The sequence below is a fragment of the Lytechinus pictus genome, chromosome 19 (genome assembly GCF_037042905.1).
Source record: "Lytechinus pictus isolate F3 Inbred chromosome 19, Lp3.0, whole genome shotgun sequence".
NCBI classification, from domain to species: Eukaryota; Metazoa; Echinodermata; class Echinoidea; order Temnopleuroida; family Toxopneustidae; genus Lytechinus; species Lytechinus pictus.
The window spans coordinates 30,050-38,606 of NC_087263.1; positions in this window are offsets into that span (position 1 = coordinate 30,050).

The following is an 8,557-nucleotide window of genomic DNA, read 5'->3' on the forward strand; positions in this document are numbered from 1 at the left end:
TAATCTTGGCCATGTTCCTGAAATGCGCACAGGGTATTTAGGGATACATTGCTGCACTTTTATAGAAATCCCAAGAATGTCCTGTAATCTGTTTGGTCCAAATCGGATCAAATGATATTCAGCGAATTGCACTATTGCATCCAAAATGCACTATCCTGCACTCTGACGACAGAGTGCAAGATAGTACGAGTTCTGGAATTATATAGAATTATCTAGAATTTTGATCAAATATAGCATTCAGGGCAAATCAGTAACATGGGTGAGGGGGGGGGGTTGTATAAAACAAACAACGCACACATTCTTGTGCATAGAGGATGTAAATAATGAACTCTGTGCTCAACTCGCCAAATGGATATACCGCACTCGGTCCTGCAGACCTCGGTGTGGTATATCCATTGGCTCTTCTCGCACATCATTTATTATTTGGCCCTGCATGCAAGCGCTTACATGCATTATTTGTATAATGTCCAAGTTTCATGAACTAGATACATGTACATAAACTGCTAAAGTTTATGACATTTCCACAAATACCCCCAACATTACCAAAGTTTGTTGACCCTAAATGACCTTTGACCTTTGGTCATGTGACCTGAAACTCGCACAGGAGGCTCAAGGATACATCATTGCTCTTATGTTTAAGTTTCATGAACTAGATTCATAAACTTTTAAAGTTATGATGACAATTCCTCAAAAAAAAGAGACAACATGGCCAAAGTATGTTGACCTTATGTGACCTTCGACATTAATCATGTGACCTGAAACTCAGGCAATATACAGCGCATCCCCCCAAAAAGTCCCTCTGACATAGGGGTGAATTTATGTAAAAAAATTTGTGCTTTATGAATAAATTTTGCATAAATTAGCATAAATAATTTTCCAGACAAAATTTCAAAATTTTGTGTACAATTTTGGTGAACCTCATGCAGCTCTACAAGATGGAAGAAAAAAAATCAAAATCTGTCAACAAATAAAGAAGAGGCATTTTCTGTGGTTTATGAATAAATTTCGCATAAATTAGCATAAACAATTTGTGACAATCTTGATTATTTTCCCTATCCTTTGCCAACAGAGTCTGATTTGGTAGTCTAGTTGGGCAGCCTTTATAATGATAATTAGATTCCTTTCTGAGGTGCTACATGTATGTAGACCTCCTGTATATTGCAATGCTAGGCATGCACTTCAGGTGTTTTCTTTTGTATTCTTGGCTTGACTGATTCAGCTATGTTGTAATTCAGTGTGATTTAATCAGTCTGCAGCCAGCTCTCCTCCTGAGAGGACCTGTTTTACGAGCTGGTGTAGCTCCAGGTAGCCACACCGGTTATACCCCTTTAGGTGCTAACAAGATTTGCTAACACTAAGTTACTTTTATTTTTGACAAGTTAATAGAATGAATATAGAGAACCAGTTTGACTTTATTGCCACAATATAAGAGGCATTTCTCTTGATATAAAATATCAAAGATATTTAACCTCTTATTTAGCTTGTGAGCTTTTGCTTTTGAAAGGACATTTACTCCTTAAAGGTCAAGTCCCCTCAGTAAAATGTTGATTTTAATCAATAGAGAAAAATCAGACAAGCACAATGCTGAAAATTTCATCAAAATCGGATGTAAAATAAGAAAGTTATGATATTTCAAAGTTTCACTTATTTTTAACAAAATATTTATATGAACGAGCCAGTTACATCCAAATGAGAGAGTTGATGATGTCACTCACTCACTATTTCTTTTGTTTCTTATTGTTTGAATTAAACAATATTTCAATTTTTACGAATTTGATGATTAGGACCTCCTTGCCTGAAGCACAGAATGTTAAAATAATGGAATTCCACGTGTTCAGGGAGGAATGAAACTTCATTTCACATGACAATGACGAGAAAATCAAAGTATTTCATATTTCATATAATAAAATACAAAAGAAATAGTGAGTGAGTGATGTCATCAGTTCCCTCATTTGCATACTGACCGAGATGTGCATATAACTGTTTTTTTAAATGAAGCGAAACTTTAAAATGTCATAACTTTTTTATTTTACATCCGATTTTAATGAATTTTTCAGTAATATACTTGTTGAATTTTTCTCTTTTTATTCAAATCAAGTTTTTGTTGGGGTGGACTTGTCCTTTAAGAGTAGGAAGTGTAATTTTGTTAAATGTTTTAAGAGCATTGGCATATGTCCTACATTTATAATAGAACAAGTGCTTGCAGATATATGATAGTGTTATGCCTCTAACTCATGCATTATTGAATTGATTGATTAAGAGTCATATAGGAGTTTTATATAGATTAGGGTAAGCTTGTAACCGATTTTGCAATCGGCAACCGATTCCATTCGATTTCACCACAATCGGCAATCACTTGCCGATCTTCGATCATGCCCCTTGAAGGAAAAAATCGAAAATAAAAAATCGGCGTAGATCTGGTTACAGTGCGTGATCGCTCAGAACATATTTCAAGATTGTTCTTGAGGTGCTAGCTATTTAGAGGTCGCATTATTCAGGGAGAAAGTCGCGGTATTATCTATGGCAATGTTTAAGGGGATAGATATCTTCTCTTCCAACTCATGGTGATAGCGGATGCCGCCGTGAACTTTGAAAGGTCGTATTACCGACGGAGCTCACTGCGCTACTCTCTTACCCCCTTTATGATCATGATGATAGACATCTTCTCTTCAACCTCGTGGTGATAGCGGACCCCGCCGTGAACTTCAAATTGATTTGAAAACGCTAGCTACCCAAAACATTTTAATAACATATTTCAAATCATCGTGCGTGCTTGCGTCGTCTACTTCATTTTAATTGCACTTGCGACTTTAAGATGATGCGTCGTAAGAGATCATTCCAATAATTCTAAATCGCTAGCACCTAAAAATACTTCTAAAAGATGTCCCGCCGATCGTTCATTAACCTGTGATCTATGAGAAATATTTTCATTTTATTTTCCTTTGCGCCTTTGCTCGGAAGATGCGTCTTTCGTTTATCTTTCTAATAAAAATCACTCGGTTTATTTTAAAGCAATAACACCTCAAAACCCCTGGCTTTAAAACATGTTCCAAACGATCGCGCATGTTGGCGACTTCCATTCCAATGCATTCGTCTTTGTGACTTTGTCAGGAAGATGCGCGCGACCGCGAACAACATTTTGATGTATTCCTTTGTTTTTAAACATCGCCGATTCGATTTTCGATTCGATTTCGATTTTAGAAGCTTAACTGCCGATCCGATTTTCGATCTGATTTTTGATCCGATTTACAACATTAGATTAGGGCGTGGCCTTTAAACTTATGCCACTGCTAAGTTGATACTTTAATATAGACCCTATGTATTCTTATAAATATTGGGTGTCTCCTTTTTTTCAGGCGGCCGTTACGTTACATTACATTACGCCACGTTACGGTGCTTCCTACCACATTTTTGGTCTTCCAGGTTACTACATTACAGTGTTACTACGAAGTTTCTGTTCTTACTACGGGTTTTTTTGCCTTCCGGGATACTGCGTAACTACTGTTACTGTAATACTGATCCAGATATTTCTACAAACAGAAGTATACAGCACTTCATATATTCCAAACAAGGTACATCTAGCGTTCCATAGACGTCTTCAGTTCGTCGCCGCATCTATCTACGGAGAAGAACTGTATCAACGTTAACATTGACTATTGTTCTGCGGTAGCTCTCGGGGAGCTAGTCCTTCAAGTTCAACTTCAAGATTCTCCAAACCTCCGAAGATTTAGTGACTGTTTTGAAGAGACATTTAGAACACTTTACAGTTTCAACGGTATCCTTATAATATAAAGAACACTCGCGACGTAATATTAATTTTGGGTTAAGAGAGGGAGCTTGTTTTTTTTGTAATTTGGCATTTGCCATTAGTCTATGTGATTTTCTATTGATTTACACTTTGTACAAGGCTCTGTTTTGTAAAGACTTTGCTAATTTTGTTATGAAAGGATTCAGTGATTTTTAAAAAATAAAGTTAATTTAAACTTTATTTGATGGCTGCTCTCTAGTTATTGAGTCATTTGTGAATTGCGGGTGGTCAAGCAACCCGGTATTTAGATTTTTAATGAGTCGACACAATTGCCTTTGAACTTAAGTTTTTGACCTGAATTTATTTAGGGTAAAAATCCATTTTCAAAGTTAATTCGTGACACAATTTTCTACTGAAAACTTCAAAATTCTGTGTAGAAGTTTGATGAACCTCATGAAGTTCTACCAGATGGAAGAAAAAAATCAAATTCGGTCAACAAATAAAAAAGAGGCATTTTCTGTGATTTCTGAATAAATTTTGCATAAATTAGCATAAATAATTTTCTACTGAAAATTTCAAAATCCTGTGTAAAAGTACATGTATGGTGAACCTCATGAAGTTCTACCAGATGGAAGAAAAAAAATCAAAATCGGTCAACAAGTAAAGAAGAAAAAGCATTTTATGTGAATTCTTTAAAGTATGAATTAACTAATTTCGCATAAATTAGCGTAACAAGTGGAATGCCTCTGGCCGTCTCACCTGCATCACGCAATTCAATAAAGCAGCAGTGCTGATTTTGAAAACTACTATAACTCGCACAAGATGTTCAGTGATACTTGGTTACTCTTATTTCCACGTTTTATGAACTAGACCAATACACTTATAGAGATATGATGGCCATTCAACAAATACCACCAACGTGGCCAAAGTTCTTTGACCTTACATGACCTTTGACCTTGATCATGTGACCTGAAACTCGCACAGGATGTTCAGTGATACTTGATTAGTCTTACATGTATGTCCAAGTTTCAAGAGTCAGATCCATCAACTTTCAAAGTTATGATGGTAATTCAACAGATACCCCCATTCGGCCAAAGTTCATTGACCTTTGACCTTGGTCATGTGACCTAAAATATTCACAGGATGTTCAGTGATACTTGATTACTCTTATGTCCAAGTTTTATGAACTAGACCAACACACTTTCAAAGTTATGACTGTAATTCAACAAATACCCCAATTTGGCCAAAGTTCATTGACACTAAATGACCTTTGACCTTGATCATGTGACCTGAAACTTGCACAGGATGTTCAGTAATACTTGATTACTATTATGTCCAAGTTTCATGAATCAGATCCATAAACTTTCAAAGTTATGATGGTAATTCAAAAACTTAACCTCAGGTTAAGATTTTGATGTTGATTCCCCCAACATGGTCTAAGTTCATTGACCCTAAATGACCTTTGACCTTGGTCATGTGACATGAAACTCAGACAGGATGTTCAGTAATACTTGATACCTTATGGCCAAGTTTTATGAACTAGGTCCATATACTTTCTAAGTTATGCTGTCATTTAAAAAACTTAACCTCAGGTTAAGATTTGTTGTTGACGCCGCCGCCGCCGTCGGAATAGCGGCACCTATAGTCTCACTCTGCTATGCAGGTGAGACAAAAATTGTTCTAGTCAAAATTTCAAAATTCTGTGTAGAAGTTTGGTGAACCTCATGTAGCTCTAACAGATGGAAGAAAAAAAATCAAAATTGGTCAACAAATAAAGAAGAAGCATTTTATGTGATTTTTTAAAAATTTGCATTAATTAATTTCACATAAATTAGCATAAAAATTGTTTTGGTCAAAATTTCAAAATTCTGTGTAGAAGTTTGGTGAACCTAAATGAAACTCTACCAGATGGAAGCAAAAAATTCAAAATCGGTCAACAAATAAAGAAAAAGCATTTTTGGTGAATTTTGAAAAATGCGCATAAATTAGAATATTTAATGAATTTCAAAATTCTGTGTAGAAGTTATGAATCCCCCACCTAGTGCTATCATATAAAGCAAACAGAATTGAAATCTGACTTGAAATGGCGAAGAAGTAGCATTTAGAAATTGTGGACGGACGACAGACGACGGACGCCACGCCACGGCATAAGCTCATCTTGCCCTTCGGGCCGGATGAGCTAAAAACCATCAAAAATGAAGTTTTTTTCATGATTGATAGGGGATCAGTGCATCAACTTCATAGAAAATATGAATGATGGATAAGTACAATAAGCTGAACAATGAAGGGAAAACCACGAGTGTATCATACTTTGCAAAAGCGAACATTACTTGTGAAAATATTTTTCTTTTTTTCATTCAAAAAGGTCCGGTGAATTAACTTTAGCCTATTAAGTTTGTTTTGGTAAGAAGCTGAATATATGAGAAAATTTAATCCTTCAGAAAGGCTAAATTGGAGAGAAGATTAAACTTTGGAAAAAAAAGGGATTTGTTTTGGATTACACTCCAAACAATTATTATAACGTTTGTTTTAATTATCTATCTCAAAGATACCATAGCAAATTTGTCAACAGTGCGCTATCTTCAGCATCAGATTTTTCACGTTCATGAATTAACGGAGGTGTTGCAGTTCGTCACCTTTTATGTCCAAAATTCAGCAATGTTCATTTGTGTCTTGTCATAGAAGTAAGTTTCGTAGATTAATCAGATAATAGGGGAGATAATGTGTTGATTATATAATTATGTCAAGAAAGTCAAAGAGAGTTATTGACGAAAAACAGAAGTAAAAATTCATTATAAATGTACACGTGAAAAGAGGTTGAAGTTAGTAGACAATTTTTGGCTCGAAAGGCTCGTGTTAAATCTGATCACAATTGTCTTAAATGCACATAACTGAAATTTGTGTTATGAAGTAAAAGATACAAGATGTCTAAAATCTGAATATTTAATTAATGAAAAGCTTCAGTTGAAAGCTTTGTTTAGTTTTTTTTGGTAGTGATTAGTGATGTTGGAAAATGTGAACATTTCCAGGAAGTTCAGTTCGGTTTGGATTTATAATCTTAGCAAGAGCATGAAAATATAAGACTTCTTTTAGTGAGAATGAAGAGACAAAATATGTGGGTTTAATTTCATATTACAAAGTTTGGATTGATGTATTTTAAAGCATATCTATGCTTAAGACAAGCTGCTCATTGTAAGGTGAAAGTGCATAAATTCATATAGATCTACACAAAAGGAAATCTACAAAAACATGGTCATGAGTCTGATACATGAAGGTTTGGTGAACTCATGAAGTGTATTTAAAAAAAGTAGAAATAAGTTTCTGACAAAACTAGTTTGGTTCATGAATAATTGCATAAATAGAGAAAAGCAGTTTTAAAAGCTATTAGGGATTTGTTTCGGCATAGTTGGACTCAACTATGTGTTGATGGCGCCCTGCCAAAATTGGGCAATGATTTTTTTTTCTGCCTTTTGTATAAGGAGTGATTTTGATAGAAAATAATATTGTCTGCTACATTCAGACTTTCAGTTGATTTATATTAGTCTTAATCCATGCTTTTACTATTTAAACAATGAAAGTAAATTTTGGTCAGAATATTTAGTAATACTTTGATGGACAAATGTAAATGCATCAAGACCAGATTACACAAGATATTCATTTTTTCATTCAGGTTGAGATGACTCAAAATATGCTGTTTTGTTTTATTATTTCAGATTGAATAAAATCTACAAATCAATACTGTAGAAATAGCTCAATTCCATGGTTCACATCTCGGCTTGTTCTGTACTATCCAAAGTTAATAAAAAAGAATGACATCAAGAATGCAATATAGTTAGAATTGAGCATGAATGAAACATACTTGTTGTCTCTTTGGGCATATTCCATTATCAAACTTGAAATGAATTGGTACTGTCTAATACTGTTTTTGCCCTTCCGAACATGCACGATGTTACGATTTGATGAGCTTGGTTAGATCTTAGAGATTTTCTGGTCAGCTCAGGGAATTCCCTGATCAGAATCTGAATGATCAAAGGGGTTGATATGCTAGGCAGTGCAGAATAGAAATGGTAGCAGTGCTGCATGTATGCAAACTTGGAATGGGCTGAAAAAGGACCACCCTTACATAATAATGTGTTTACAAAGTATCAAATGCCTAAGTATTGAAAAGCTTGATGATGTGGAAGAGGTTCATCGTGGTGAAGGATTGAGTAGAAGAATTAACCAGTTGTCTCACGATGTTGCAAACGTAGTAGTGTGAAAGCGACGTTTCGTCTGCAAGCTGCTAGACTTCGTCAGGCAATGAGCAAAGACGCTGCTGCGCACGGGTTATATAGCGTCGGAAGCTATTGTCTGGCTCCACTCGGGCGTGATCCGCGCTGTGATTGGCCGAAGCCGCTGGCCAATCAGGGTCCGCGCTGGTGCTTGGTGCCCGCTGGAGCGTGCACCGCGCGCTGTGATTGGCCAATGCGGCCAGCCAATCAGCATCTGCGCTGGTGTCAGGCACCCGCTGGTGCGGGCGCCGTGCGCTGAGAACGGTGGATGCAGTATGCCGTCGGATGGCCGGTAACCATTCATCAGGGATCTCAATGCCGCTGTCCCTATTGATATATACAGTGCGTATCAAAAAAAAGTTTACACTTAGAAAAAATCCTATAAAATTATATATTTGTAATATCCTGATATTTTTTCCACATTTTAACATTGGTACAGATCCATTTAAACAAATGACGATATAACGGTCAAAAAATATTTCCGCTTGAGTGAGCACCACTTACTTTTGAAAAGTTAGTGAAAAATGATTTGCGCAGA